Genomic DNA, 16,819 nt, shown 5'->3' on the forward strand with positions numbered 1-16,819 from the left:
CACAGCAAGCACTCTACCCACAGAGCTTTCTCCCCAACCCCTGCTTTTGTTCTGCTCTTACTTTGAGGCAAGGTTTTCTATAGCCCAAGCTGGCATCAGATTTGCTGTGTACTTGCAGATGATGTTGGTTCTCCTGCCTCCACCCAGAGAATTGGGATTATAGATACGTGCCAGCATACCCAGCTCCCAGACTGGTCTTTTAGATGTATTTAGAATCTAACCACCTTTCACGGATACCTTAGAATCCCAGCATCAATTGTCAAACCATACAATGTTCCAGTATCCCCTTTGTTCCCTCCCCTGCTCCTCTGGAGTCTATTATTGAGTTTGATAAGAACAATACTTAAAAAAAAGTTAGAAAATATGATTTGTACTTTAAGATGTTCCTCATTATGCCTAGTATGAAATTCAAATGTTTCACACTGGCTATCCTTAGCTTTCCAGTGTCATCTGCAGGTGTCCTCTCATGTCCAATAGCCACACAAAGCTTGTAACAAACAGGATGAAACACAGCATGGGTTCCAACTTTTTGCTATTGTGTCTTATTGTTGGCTTTGCAACTATACAAAAATAACAGCATGTAGTTTATCCCTGACAACCAAGTGGGCTTCGTCTATGAGGCCAGCTTACCATGGAAGCTGTTTGCTTGTTCCCCACCACTGTATAATGGGTACTACGTGGGCCTCTTGTCTTTAAATCATACATAGAAATGTGATAAAAATATCCAGCATTACATGGGCATAAACATTTCATTTTAATAAATATTGAAAGAAAAGCAGGATCCAAGGCATGTCTTGGAAGCCTTGTAAATAGAAACTAACATGAGCTATATAAGAATACTGAGCCCAGACAGAAGGGTAATACCACACAAGCCAACACACGGCAAAACTGCATGTTTTATTTAAACTTACGATGAAAGAACAGGCCCTTGTATGTATGATTTTTTTTTTTTGTAGGCTAACATCAAACATCTTACAGAGTTGAGAACTGCTCACCTAAAGTTTCCCCTTAACATAAAGTCTAGATGCCCCAAGATAAAATTCTGAGCTTTAAAAGAAATTTCTGAAAATAAACCCCAAGTTTTATTTGTTTTGATGTTCAAAGTTTTCACATTTTCACTTTTATTATTAGGTTTCCAAATGTCTTGTGATTTCTTCCTGACACACCAGCGTCTTCTCAAACCTTCCAGAATATTCTCAGTTGGTGCACGAGCCTGTGTTGGGACGCATGGTGATGTACACACCATAGCGAGCAGACATTTGTTGGAGAGGCACAAAAAGGAGACCCTGACCAGGCGCCTTCACCCTTAGGCCAGTATGCTCCAGCGGACAGTGATGACCCTTCATGACTGCAGGCGAGCAAACAGATAGAACGCAGAGAAAAACAGTCTTTCTAGGGCCATTGTCTTACATTAATGACTTTACTGCATAGAAAATTGGGTAATATAAGCCCATATGCTGATACAAGGTAGGTCGGTACCTGAGAGGGGACAGCGTGTGGGTTCCAAAGGGTGGGACTTCTGGATTCATCTCTGCATAGGAGTAAGAGAGGTGCATGTGTGTGTGTGTGTGTGTGTGTGTGTGTGTGTGTGTAGGTAGGTAGGTAGAAATGACAGGTACAATACATGCTCCTTTATATTTGTTCTTGGACATATTAAGAGTTCTGTGAGTTCAAAGATCTATTCACATTTTAAAATATCTGTGAACTGTAACATGCTGTTTAAGAAATGCTTAACAGGGGGGCCAAGATGGCGGCACCGGGAAAACACCGTGTCTGAGAAGCGGGACAACACACTCCATGCAGCGACCAGGAGACTGAACTCTGGGCCCTAAAACAACAGCGATCGATCGTGTTTCCCAGGTGAGGGGAGGCTCTCACGGCATGGGAATCGGTCGGGTCCACTCTCAACCCAGAAGAGAACCTGGCTAACGCGGGCTTTGGGTCTCCAGGCTGGTGCAGCAAGCCTGCATGTCCCAATCACTTTCCCAGGCTGATCGGTGGGCACAAGGGTGCCTGAGGCTGAGTTCCAGTCGCAAAAAAACCCCACGGGGAAGCAAAGTTACCAGACTGGTCACGGGTCACCCAGTCTTTCCCTGGAAGGTCTCTCGAACCGCAGGTACCGGCCACCATCACAATTGAGCTCCCGCCATGCACAGATTACAGCTGCGCAGCTGCGCGCCCAGCTCAAAATCCCTGCTCCCTCTTCGGAGGAGGCAGGAGGCGTCCAGCAGAATCTGCCACAGACCACATTGTCTGTGCCCCAAGCCGAGATCGGGGCTGAGAAAACCCAATCCTTTCGGGCACTCCCCCAAACGCCGCCATCACCCTGCCGCAGCAGAGCAGAAGGATAAAGAGGCGCACAGTGGCTTCACAGTGCCGGAACTCCAGTGCTGCCGGCCTCTCCTAGCAAACAAACTACAGCTCGGGATCTGGGACTGTGGTCATTCTACATGTCCTGAGATTATCCTGGGTCCAGCGCAATAAGGTCTAGCAGCAAGTTCTATCACTGGCGCCCACCCCCCCGACCCCTGGCAGAGAAACGCCGGCTCAGGGCTCAGGATCCGACTGAGAAGCCCCAACCCTTGCTGGCACTCCCCTGAGAGCACCTCCATAAACTTGCCCTAGTAGAGGGGAAGGTCAGAGGGGAAGGACAGAGAGGCAGCCTGCCAAGGACACAGCACCCTCTCTCCAGCTCACCCAGCGGCCCCTAGCAGAGAAACCCAAGCTCTGGATCTGAGGACACTCAACCCTACCCGGTACTCTCTTGGGATCAGCAAACATAGATTCTACCACTAGGCTGCTTCTGGCAGAGAGATCTGGGCCTGGGATCTGGGATTAAGTACACTCATCCTAACTCTTTCCCGCATCACCCAGGGACCAGTCAACATAACCCCTCCTGGCAGAGGGAAAGGACAAAGAGGCAGCACACAGGAAAGGTGGACACCGACTCCTGCGGCCACAGTGTCACAGAGCTGTTAGCCTACCCGTGCACTTCTGCAGCAGGACCAAAACAGAGAGTAGTGAGCAAGGGGAACCCCTGTGCATTCCAACTGGTCCTGCAAGAGAGTGAGTGAGCCTTCTAGGGAGAGACTGCCCCAGACCCAGGGCCTCTCCACAGAAGCAACCAGACGAGATCCCTGCTACCCACACCCCTAGTGTGGGCATCATAGGGATTCTTGGGATAGCGACCCCAACATTGGAGCCTCTGCCTTGCGGGTCCACCAGGGTAATCCAGGCAAACAATCCCTGGATCTCAGTAAGAACTGCATAATGGTGGCTTGCAGGCCACTGCAATAGTCAGAGAATCCGCCCATGCACACTGCGCCCGCTAAAAGCGCACGCGAATAGCGCCAGCATCACATTCCTTACTTAGGCACATTCCTTACTGAAAACACAGTGCACACTCCCAAAGCAGTGAACCTCTCTCATCTTCCTGAAAAAAACAGTCCAGAAAACAGAAAGAGAGGATCATAGCCCAAACTACAATCTCAAGGAACAACCAGTGAGGATTATAAATAACCAGATGGCTAGAGGCAGACATAAGAACACTCCCAACAAAAATCAGGACATAATGACCTCACCAGCAACCCGACAAAACAATGGACACTTCAATTCACTAGATATACAAGAAAGCGACCTCAAAACTATGTTTCTCCAGCTATTAGAGGCCCATAAAGATGAAATGAACAAAGCCCTCAGAGAAATAACCAAAGAAATCGAGACTAACCAAGAGGAAACAAATCGTGCTCTCAGAGAAATGACCACGAAAATTGAGGCAAACAGAGAAGAAATGCACAAAGCTCTCAAAGAAATGTCCACACAAATGAAGGCAAATAAAGAAGAAACAAACAAAGCTCTCATAGAAATACAGGCAATTATACCCAAAGAAGTAGAGGCACAATTAGTGATACATAGAGAGGAAACGGACAAAAAAATAGAAGCTATCATTGAAAAGCAGGAGTCCACATTCAAACAGATGAAGGAAATGGTGCAAGACATGAAAACAGAATTAGAATCAATAAAGAAAACACAAATAGAGAAAAACCAGGAGCTGGAGAACATAGAGAAAAGATCAGGTACTACAAAGGTAAGCATCACCAACAGAATACAAGAGATGGAAGAAAGAATCTCAGGAGCCGAAGATACACTTGCGGAAATTGACACGTCTCTCAAAGAAAAAATAAAATCAGAAAAGTTCCAAACACAAAACATCCAAGAAATCAAGGACACCATGAAAAGACAAAACCTAAGAATAATAGGAGTAGAAGAAAAAGAAGACATCAGGCTCAAAGGTCCGGAAAATATTTTCAAGAAAATTATAGAAGAAAACTTTCCCAACTTAAAGAAGGAGATGGCCATAAACATACAAGAGGCTTACAGAACACCAAGTAGACTAGACCAGAAAAGAAATTCTTCACGTCACATCATAGTCAAAACACTGAACCTACAAAACAAAGAAAAAATTCTAAAAGCAGCAAAGGAAAAAGGCCAAGTAACATATGAAGGTAGACCTTTCAGAATCACACCAGATTTCTCAACAGAAACTATGAAAGCCAGAAGGGCCTGGACAGAAATCATACAGTCCTTAAGGGACCACAGATTCCAACCCAGACTACTATACCCAGCAAAACTTTCAATCAACATAGACGGAGAATTCAAGATATTCCAAGGCAAAACCAAATTTAAACAATATCTACATAGTAACCCAGCTCTACAGAAGTTACTAGAAGGGAAACTCCAAACCAAAGAAAACAACTACATCGAAGGAAACAGAGGAAATAGATAACTACACAAAAAAAAAAAAAACCAAAAGAAGACAAGCAATGAAACTCAGTGACACCACCAACACCACATCTAAAGTAAGTAACAATTGTTGGTCACTAGTTTCTAGTGATCAATGGACTCAACTCCCCAATTAAAAGACACAGACTAACAGAATGGTTGCGGAAACAGGATCCATCATTCTGTTGCATCCAAGAAACACACCTATGCAACAAAGATAAACACTACCTCAGAGTAAAGGGCAGGAAAAATGTCTTTCAAGCAAATGGTTCCAGAAAACAAGCGAGAGTAGCCATCCTAATATCTAATAAAATAAACTTTCAACCCGAGTTAATCAAAAAAGATAAAGACGACCACTATATTCTCATCAAAGGAAAAATCCACCAAGAGGACATCACAATTTTGAATATCTATGCCCCAAATACAAGAGCACCTACATTCGTAAATGAAACAATATTAAAGCTTAAATCACACATTGATCCTAAAACCCTAATAGTGGGAGACTTCAACACTCCACTCTCACTAAGGGACAGATCAACTAGACAGAAAACAAATAGGGAAATAAAAACACTTACAGAGACCCTAAATCAAATGGACCTAATAGACGTCTACAGATCTTTTCATCCAAACTCAAAAGAGTATACCTTCTTTTCAGTACCGCATGGAACCTTCTCCAAAATAGACCATATAGTTGGTCATAAAGAAATCCTCAACAGATACAAAAAGATTGAAATAATCCCTTGTATTCTATCTGACCACCATGGACTTAAGCTGGACCTCAACAACAACAGAAATAACAAACAGCCTACACGCACATGGAAACTGAACAACATGTTACTCAATGACAGCAGGGTTAAGGAAGAAATAAAGAAAGAAATTAAAGACTTCCTAGAATTCAATGAAAATGAAGGCACAACATACCCAAATTTATGGGACACATTGAAAGCAGTGCTCAGGGGAAAATTTATAGCACTAAGTGCCTGCAAGAAGAAATTCATAACATCACATACAAACAACTTAATGGCCCAACTGAAAAACCTAGAAAAAAAAGAAACAGATACACCCAAGAGGAGCAGAAGGCTGTAAATAATCAAACTCAGGGCTGAAATCAATCAATTAGAAACAAATAAAACTATTCAAAGAATCAATGAAACAAAAAGCTGGTTCTTTGAGAAAATCAACAAGATAGACAAACCCTTAGCCAAACTAACTAAAAAGCAGAGAGAATCTATCCAAATCAACAAAATCAGAGATGAAAAGGGTGACATAACTACAGACACAGAGGAAATTCAAACAATCATTAGGTCATACTACAAAAGCCTATATGCCACAAAATTTGAAAATCTAAATGAAATGGACAATTTTCTTGATAGATTCCATCTTCCAACATTAAGTCAAGATCAGATAGAAAGACTGAACAGCCCTATATCCCCCAAGGAAATTGAAGCAGTCATTCACAGTCTCCCCTCCAAAAAAAGCCCTGGGCCAGATGGTTTCAGCGCAGAATTCTACCAGACCTTCAAAGAAGTGCTCATACCAATTCTCCTCAAACTATTCCACAAAATAGAAACAGAAGGTACATTACCAAACTCATTCTATGAAGCAACAGTCACCCTGATACCTAAACCACACAAAGACCCCAAAAAAAGAGAACTTCAGACCTATCTCTCTTATGAACATTGATGCAAAAATACTCAATAAAATACTTGCAAACCGAATCCAAGAACACATCAAAGATATCCACCACGACCAAGTAGGCTTCATCCCAGGCATGCAAGGGTGGTTCAACATACGGAAATCCATCAATGTAATCCACCACATAAACAAACTGAAGGAGAAAAACCACATGATCATCTCCTTAGATGCTAAAAAAGCATTTGACAAAGTCCAACACCCATTCATGTTTAAAGTCTTGGAGAGATCAGGAATACAAAGCACATATCTAAACATAGTAAAGGCAATATACAGCAAGCTTATAGCCAACATCAAACTCAATGGAGAGAAACTTAAATCAATCCCACTGAAATCAGGGACAAGACAAGGCTGCCCACTCTCTCCCTACCTCTTCAACATAGTACTTGAAGTCCTAGCCAGAGCAATAAGACAACTAAAGGAGATCAAGGGGATACAAATCGGGAAGGAAGAGGTCAAAGTGTCACTATTCGCAGATGATATGATAGTATATATGAGCGACCCCAAGAATTCAACCAGAGAACTCCTCCAGTTGATAAACACCTTCAGCAAAGTGGCAGGATACAAAATCAACTCAAAAAAATCAGAAGCCCTCCTGTATACCAAAGACAAAAGGGCCGAGAAAGAAATTAGGGAAACAACACCCTTCACAATAGCCACTAACCACATAAAGTACCTTGGGGTGACACTAACCAAGCAAGTGAAAGACCTGTTTGAGAAAAACTTCAAGTCTCTGAAGAAAGAAATTGAAGAAGATCTCAGAAGATGGAAAGATCTCCCGTGCTCATGGATTGGTAGGATTAACATTGTGAAAATGGCCATCCTGCCAAAAGCAATCTACAGATTCAATGCAATTCCCATCAAAATACCAACTCAATTCTTTACAGACCTTGAAAAAAAGATTCTCAGCTTCACATGGAGAAACAAAAAACCCAGAATCTCCAAAACAATCCTGTACAACAACAGATCATCTGGAGGCATCTCCATCCCCGATCTCAAGTTGTACTACAGACCAATAGTAATAAAAACTGCATGGTATTGGCATAAAAACAGAAAGGAGGATCAATGGAACCACATAGAAGACCCAGAAAAAAACCCACACACCTATGAATACTCAATATTTGACAAAGAAGCCAAATCCATTCAATGGAAAAAAGACAACATCTTCAACAAATGGTGCTGGTCCAACTGGATGTCCACATGCAGAAAAATGAAAATAGATCTATATTTATCACCCTGCACAAAACTAAATTCCAAATGGATCAAAGACCTCAACATAAAACCAGATACTCTAAATCAGTTAGAAGAAAAAGTGGGGAACAGCCTAGAACTTATTGGCACAGGAGACAACTTCCTGAACAGAACACCAACAGCACAGGCTCTAAGAGCAACAATCAATAAATGGGACCTCATGAAACTGAAAAGCTTCTGTAAAGCAAAGGACACTGTCATCAAAACAAAACACCTGCCTACAGATTGGGAAAGAATCTTCACTAACCCTTTATCTGACAGAGGACTAATATCGAGTATATACAAAGAACTAAAGAAGCTGAAAAGCAGCAAACCAAGTAATCCAATTAAAAAATGGGGAACAGAGCTAAACAGAGAATTCTTGACAGAGGAATATCGAATGGCAGAGAAACACTTAAAGAAATGCTCATCCTAATTAGCCATCAGGGAAATGCAAATCAAAACGACCCTGAGATATCACCTTACACCCATCAGAATGGCCAAAATAAAAAACTCAAGGGACAACACATGCTGGAGAGGTTGTGGAGAAAGGGGAACCCTCCTCCACTGCTGGTGGGAATGTAAACTGGTACAACCACTCTGGAAATCTATCTGGCGCTTTCTAAGACAATTAGGAATAGTGCTTCCTCAAGACCCAGCTATACCACTGTTAGGTATATACCCAAAGTTTGCTCAAGTACACAAAAGGGATATTTGCTCAACCATGTTTATAGCAGCTTTATTTGTAATAGCCAGAACCTGGAAACAACCCAGATGTCCATCAACGGAGGAATGGGTACAGAAATTGTGGTATTTTTACACAATGGAATACTACTCAGCAATCAAAAAGGAGGAAATCATGAAATTTTCAGGCAAATGGTGGGATCTAGAAAAGATCATCCTGAGTGAAATATCCCAGAAGGAGAAAGACAAACACGGTATATACTCACTTATATAGACCTATAAGATATGATAAACATAATGAAATCTATACACCTAAAAAAGATAATCGAGAGCGGACATGGGGTAAGATTATCAATCCTCGTTTTGAAAGACAGATGGGATGCGCATTGAACATTGACAGGAGTCTACTGAGCATATTTGAAAGACTTTAACTAGCAGTGTTTTCAAAGCAAAGACTCATGACCAAACCTTTGGCAGAGTACAGGGAATCATAAGAAAGAAGGGGAGTTAGTCTGATGAGGAAAGGATAGGAGCTCCACAAGGACCAAATCTGGGCACAGGGTCTTTTCTGAGATTGACATGCAACCAAGGACCATGTATGAATGTAACCTAGAACCTCTGCTCAGATGTAGCCCGTGGTAGCTCATTAACCAATTGGTTTCCCATAGTGAGGGGAACAAGGACTATTTCTAACAGGAACTCAATGACTGGCTCTTTGGCCTCCCCACCCCCCAAGGGAGGAGCAGTCCTGTTAGGCCACAGAGGAGAGCTTTGCAGCCAGTCCTGAAGATACCTGATAAAACAGGATCAGATGAATGGGGAGGAGGTCCCCCCTATCAGTGGACTTGGCAAGGGGCACGGTGGAGAGGAGGGACGGAGGGAGGGACTGGGAGGGAATGAGGGATGGGGACACGGCTGGGATACAGAGTTAATAAAATGTAACTGATAAGAAAAAAATAAAATTAAAATAAAAAACAAAAACAAAAAATAAATAAAGTTAAAAAAAAAGAAATGCTTAACATATATTTATACCAGTTTCTTTAAAAAATTATTATGCAAGTAAAAAATTACCATGCACGATCATATAAATAAAAGGAAAGAATTGGCCTCACAGAGGCCATCATCCATCAGATACAGCATCTAACAAACTCAGGCTATAAACTGTAATGTTTGAGGCAACTTGGCTGGAATCCCTTTTCTTGAAATGACTGCCAGGATTTCTGGTCAATAAACAATCTAATATACTCAAGCACTAATGAGCAGGGGGGGAAATGGTTAAATAAAGCATATTATTGGCAGAATAGACTAGTACATGGCTTTACTTTATTTTTCTGAACTGAAGAAAATGCTGCTGTCACTCAGGGATAAAAGCTGTGTGTGTTTTACATGTTAATTGCACATAGAAGGCAGAACTCCAGCACAGTTGACAAAGTCCTGTGGTTCTGTAGTCTTTCCTTGGTGTTTGTTATGCCATGACTGAAAACCATTTATAACAATGCCTATTATTAAGAAAAACTATGATGTCCCAGAACTGCCTGACATCTTTCCTTCCCTAGCCTAAATGCTTAAATCCTCCTTTGCCTTTGTCCTGATTAGTTATTAACAAGCAGAATAAATGATGCTTTATTTAGGCAAGCTTCAAAGAAGGAGGGGTAGCTCAGATAACATCATTCTCCTTCTCAAGCTTTGAAAATTAATGAGGGAGATTGTTTCCTGGATTACCATAAAGACATGGTGGAGGAGGGACACGAGAGAACTACCAATGTCCAGCAGATAAAGCATCTGCTGAGCAGCGACCCCAGAGTGTGTCACTTCCCCACAGCTCTCCATGTCCTATCTCAGAATCTCCTAAAACAGCTGCCATCCCTGCCCTCCCCAACCTTCAAGCCTGGGAGTTTCCGTCATGTTTACGTAATGGCCTTTCTCATAAAGGATGCTTCATCCTTCTCCTTTGACTTCATCGACTACACTATAAGCCAAACAGAATCCCAGAGAGCTCATGATACCTGAATCACGATCATTGTCCTCTTTAGCAAGCAGGATAGAAAGAGAGAGAGGCCAGTCTAAGGTCTTATTTACCACCTTGTCCAATGCCCATGGCTTACAGCTGTTCTCTTCACCTTCTCATGGGAACAAAGGCTTGGACATGGCGTAAGCAAAGTTCTAATCTCCAGTCCGTTGCAGATGCCCAAGTTGTTTGGACTGGCCTTTGACCTGAACACACAAATTAATTTAAATAAAAGTTCATTTTAAAAGTTGTAAAGAAAGATAAGCCTGGGACATAATCAGAGTCCTGTGTCAATGAAATGAGGTGGGGCCTGGAGAGATGGCTCAGGGGGTAAGAGTGAATGCTGTGCAAATACAAGAGCCTTTATCCCCAACAGCCATGAAAAAAAGTAAGCCACACATGGCCTAGGATACCTGTAACTACAGCATGGTGAGTTTGGAAGCACGGGGGAGTGGAACCAGGAGGATAGGAGCTTACTAACTGACAGCCCAGCTTCAGGTCTAGTCAGAGAGCCTGGCTCCAGGGAATAGAGCAACACCCGAATCCTCCTCTGGCTTTGGCACAGGTGAACACGCACATGCCTAATACGCACACATGCCCAACATGTGCATATGCCCAGCACACACACACACACACACACACACACACACAGAGAGAGAGAGAGAGAGAGAGAGAATAACACTTTCCACTGAATGCCTTCCTTCCTTTTCCAAATTATTGAATAAAACACTTTTAAAAATACTAAATTCTATCACAAATCTATCATGACAATTGCTACCTCAAGTGCAGACTGTATTTTATAAGAACAGCTGTCAGCTCTCCTGACAGAGCCTCACCTGAGCTGTGGCGTTGCTTGGTGAAGGAGGTCAAGCCGTAACTAGCCAGGACATCTACTTTGCAGTGAGGCAGTTTTACCCAGGGTGGCTGGACACGGCTGTGAGATGGCACTGAAGTATATCAAGAGAAATCAATAGAACCACCATGACTTAAAATATTCTAATTCATATGATGGTAGGGAAAGACCTTAATAAAAGAATTTGATTAAAATTAAAAAAAAAAACCTTTACTTTGCAGGAAACACTTTAGTTGTTAAAATATGCTTATGCAAACTGTCTGATCCATCTCCACCAGAAGCAATTTGATTTATTTCAGATAAATGCATATTCAGTGACAAGACTGCTTTAAAAACGAAGATTATCTTTAAAAGCCCATTGAAAATGAAAACTACAAGTCCATAGACTCTCAGCTGTGTTTCCATGACTAACAAGATAATGTAAAAATAGTTCAAGTTCTAAAATTATATTGTATGAAATTATGGATGCATAGGAATCAGTTTCCTCTGAGCTTCAATAATTAACATTTTAAATAGAGCATTGACACACAGTAATTATAATATTAAAACATGAAGATAATTAAAAGCTCAAACAGGGTGCCCTGGGTGTCTGAAAAGATCTTTTAAATGTCATGAGAGCCTGTACCTTTAGTTCTGTTACAGCTCTGGGAGGCTGCCTGCTCATCCTTAACTGGCATCGCTCCAACACGATAGGAGATTCACCTTCATGGCTCTCTAATGACACTGATTATGAAATTTCTAATTGGATGCAATGCCCCACATCCTGACATAGTAGAGTTCTTTTACCTTACCTTTCATTTTTCCTGCTCACCCTGCAATCATCGTCAGAGTGAACCGAATCTCCCCACACCATTTTCTTTTCTTTCTTTTTTTTTCCTTTTTACTCTGCCATTAGGTTTTCATGTTCTGCTTTGGCCTCGTTTACTCTCTGCATCGTCTACGATCTTAATTCTCTTATTTTAAAATTAAAGTAAAATTAAAAATTAACATCTTTGAGGGCCTGGCAACAGCTCGAATTACTAACCCTGCTTTCGTTAACACTGTATTGATAGGGTGGAGGACATCCTTTGGCCTTCACTGTTTATTTGCAGTTCTCTCCTCAGTCTTGATTTTGTGTGTGTGTATCTCCTTTTCATCTTTTTATTTATTTATTTACTACAGTTTATAAACTTTGCATCCCAGTTGTAGCCCACTCCCTCATCACCTCCCAATCCCACCCTCTTTCCCTCTTCTCTTCCCATGCTCCTAGCATAGTCCACTGATAGAGGAGGTCCTCCTCCCTTTCCATCTGATCCTAATCTATCAGGTCTCATCAGGACTGTCTGCATTGTCTTCCTCTGTGGCCTGATAAGGCTGTCCCACCTCCTGAGGGGGAGGTGATCAAAGAGCCAGACAGTGAGTTTATGTCAGAGTCAGCCTGTTCCTCTTACTAGGGTATCCACTTGGATACTGAGAGGCCATGGGCTACATCTGTTCAGGGGTTCTAGGTTATCTCCATCAACAGTCCTTGGTGGCAGTATCAGTCTCAGAAAAAGAATCCTGACCTCAGATATTTTGATCTGTTTCTCTCCTTGTGGAGCTCCTGTTCCCCTCTGGGGTCTTTTTATCTCCCCCTTCTTTCAGAAGATTCCCTGCACTCTGCCCAAAGTTTGGCTATGAGTCTCAGCCTCTGTTTTGATACCCTGCTGGGTAGAGTCTTTCAGAGGCCCTCTGTGGTAGGCTTCTGTCCTGTTCCCTGTTTTCTCCCTCTTTCAACGTCTATCCCATTTGCTTTTTCTGAATGAGGACTGAGCATCTTACCGAGGGTACTCCTTCTAGCTCAACTTCTTTAGGTGTACAGATTTTAGTATGATTATTCTATATTATATGTCTAATACCCACTTATAAGTTAGTATATACCATATGTGTCTTTCTGCTTTTGGGATACCTCACTCAGGATATTCTTTTCTAGTTCCCACCATTTGCCTGCAAATTTCATGATTTCCTTGTTTTTAATTGCTGAATAATATTCCATTGTTTTTCTTCTGGTGTTAAGTCCCTGCGAATCTCTGGGTCTCACCCGAGTCTTTGTTTGGCAGTTTTTGTGAGTTTGGCCACACTGTTCCTAAAATCTTGGGTAGAAGTAGCATGCAGTGTTCTGTTTGGGGGGCTATTCTTCATCTCCTTCTCCTTCGTTCATCTCTATCTTCTTTTCTGATCTCCACTTCTTTGAAGTCTCATTCAGGTTCTAGTTTATTCATTCCACTTAGTATCCCCATCGGCGGAACCTAAAATTTATTTAGTCATATTATTAGCTTTATATGTCTGCTACTTAATATTAAGCATCTTTGTGCTCAGAGTTAAAGGTGTGTGACTAGGAAGGCCAGAGCCTTCAGAAGTGTCACTCATCATCCTGACAGGTGATGTATCACCTGAGAGATGCGATATGATGTCCAATCAATAGTGCAATGGTTGCACAATGTATAAGTTAGCCTTGACCTTGCAAGCCTCATTCCTCTCAGGATCCCACATTCTTGCATTACAGAGCTGTGACACCACTTCCAAATCCTTGCTAGAATTTAGCTCTAAACAAGAGCTCATTATCCCCCAGTTCATTTAGAGTGTGGAGATGAAAAACCCATGGTTGGCAAGACTGTGTGTATTTCTAGCTTCACTCGTTCTCTGCTCAAACAACTGGGCCTTGTGTTGATCATTAACACTTCTTTGCTTTTTACTGTCTGCTTCAGCTACTTCTGTGTTCTGATTTTATAGATATTGCTCTGCCACATGTACTGTGCTTTATCTTTACAACCACTTTCTTCTTTGGAGGGTGGGGGATTCATGTTATGCTTCGTAAAACCACGTTCCCAACCAGATCCTTCTGTCACTCAGACTCCAGCTGCACTTCCACTGATAAGCACGGTCCTACCTTTTGCCCAGGAGTCCCACACCAGTACTTAGCAACATTAGTGCAAACACCTGTCCTGGCCCTTTAACTGGACAAGCCGAGAGAGCAGGGGAGCAAGCCTTACATCAGCCTGAGCACTCGGTCTGCACTTCACTCCTCTGCTCTATTTTTCTACGCGCAGGCTCTGTTCACTCTGTTTACTCTGTCCCAGAAGCTCGCTGCTTGGCATTTTATGTCGCCTTTCTAGCCCTGGGTCGTTTTTCTAGGCCCCAGGTTTTGGTTAATCCTGTTTCTTCCTCAGTCCCTACCTGAGGATTTGTGTATTTCCTCTGAGCTATCTCATTTTCATACCCAGTTACATTTTTCACCTAAATCAGATGAAACCAACCAGATAAGCCATGGTGTTTTTTGGGGGGCATAACCTGAAATAAGGTCAATATGTTCTAAACACTGTCATCTACCTGCAGGTAGAGGCCATATTGAGAGGTCAAATGATCTTTTCACAGGAGTCACCTCAGACCATCAGAAACACACAGGTCGGGAGCCGTGACTCCAAGCGGCCGGCTTTGATATTTAAATCTCGGTGGAGAGATGGCTTTTAGCAGGCCTTTACTAAGGGCAGAGAAGAACTTGCAAGTCCATCTCCTTTTGTTTGTGACAGCAGGTGGGATAGCTTGTGAGGGTCACACCTCTTCCTCAGGCTCCTTGTGCAAATTAACCTATTGTTCTGAGATATTTTACTGGCTAAAAGTAACTCCTCAAAAATAAAGTGGTCAGAAGGCTGAAGGCAGAGTTGGAGGCAGAGACTTGAGGCTTGCTGCTGGCACTGCTTGCTGCAGCAGTCTGCCTTTTGCCATGGCTGTCGAGTCTGGACCGTTAAAAAGTTTCCTGTGTGCTGTGTGTTTATTTTATTAATATTAATCCTCACTCCCGACTCAAGAACCGTTCGACTCTGCTGGCTGGCTCCGGCACACACATATTTACATTATGATTCATAACAGTGTCAAAATTACAGATATGAAATAGCAACAAAATAATTTTATGGTTGGGGGTCACCACAACATGAGGAACTTACTAAAGGGTTGCTGCATTAGTGCAGAAAACCACTGATCGAAGGGTTTCTGAAAAATTTTTGCTAGAAGATTAACCACTATGACTACTAGATTCTTTAAAAAATTATACCTCACTGTCATTCGCCATCACTGAATCAGAACCCCCAATGAACAGATATTATAAAAATGTATAGCAAAAAAAATAAATAAATAAAACCCCTTCTTTCTATGTGTAAAGTATTAGAAAGTATTTTCTAACTTTTTCTTATCTTAGTAATCTATTTGTTCACTAAAGTATTATATAGACTCTTCAACAGGAAAAGTAGGGTCAATGAACCTTTATGTCTGGCCTGCATCTTAGTTCTCTGGCCACACAGAGAACCTCTGGGCATCTTGGCAGCAAATATGGGGACCTGACTCAACTATTTTTCTAAATGATTAATTGTCCCATTTGTCGGAGAAAGGCCACATTTGCACTGATAATAACAGAGATGTTACTGCATAAGATCTGTCTAACCAGGTTGCACTCATTTCAAACATTCTTAAGAAATTTCAAGTTGCCTATGCAGAGTACTATTAATGAGTGAAATACACAAAACAGTAGCAAGCTTCAAGGGGATGAGGAGAGAAAGGAAATGTCAGGCCTAGCTGAATCTCTACAGCTGAAAGGTCCTACCTTAAACCTGAGACGAATCAATCTGATTTAAGTGGCTAGTCCTCTTTTTAAAATTCCTCCAGCAAAAAGGCTGTGTCTGTATGTACAAACACAGTGCTTTTCTAGGAGAACAAGGACCATGAAGAGGGATGCACTTCAGAGCCAGGCTGTCCCCTGGTGCTCTTGCTGCTTCCTCTAGTGCCCAGGTCTCAACAGAGAAAGAGGTCTTAGACATTTCGTTCCAGGTCAGGGATGATTTCCGAGTGTAAGTATTCAACAATCTAGTCTAGTATGCTCCAAAGTTGATGTGACCTGAGGAGCACCAATCCCATATCCACCTGTTTGGATTGTGTTGCAGGATATTTCATCACACTGTGAACCTCAGGATTGTGTTGTTTCCTGGAAAAACCTGTTTCTAGTTGTGGCATGGCGTAGCTCTAGCATGAACCTTTAATCCAGGAGAAGATTAAATAAAGTCAACCAGTTGACAGGGAGTGAACCTAGAAAAAAAAAAAAACAAACATAGAGAGTAAGAGGACGGATAAAGAAACACACAGGAAGTAGAAGGAAAGGACATTCAGCTGGAGGTTTTTATGTAGTTTTTTGTTTTTTGTATATTTTTTTTGAGACTACGTGGAAAAGGAGCTTTTTTTTTTTGGGGATGTCAGCTGGAGAGGAAGGTCAGATCAGTGCTTTCTCTTCCTCTCTGAGCTAACAGGCTTTCACACTAGTTCCTGGCTCTGGAGTCTTTATTGAAAAATTGAACATTTGAAATTATGTTAAAAACAACAAGAGCATAGTGGCACATACCTATGATACCAAGAGGCAGAGGCATGTAAATCTTTGTGAGTTCAAGACCAGCCTGGTCTACAAAGTGAGTGTAGGACAGCCAAGGGTACATAGAGAACCCCTGTCAAATAGATAGATAGATAGATAGATAGATAGATAGATAGATAGATAGATAGATAGATAGATA

This window comes from Psammomys obesus, unplaced genomic scaffold, assembly GCF_907164565.1.
Source record: "Psammomys obesus unplaced genomic scaffold, mPsaObe1.curated_primary_1811, whole genome shotgun sequence".
Classification (NCBI taxonomy): domain Eukaryota; kingdom Metazoa; phylum Chordata; class Mammalia; order Rodentia; family Muridae; genus Psammomys; species Psammomys obesus.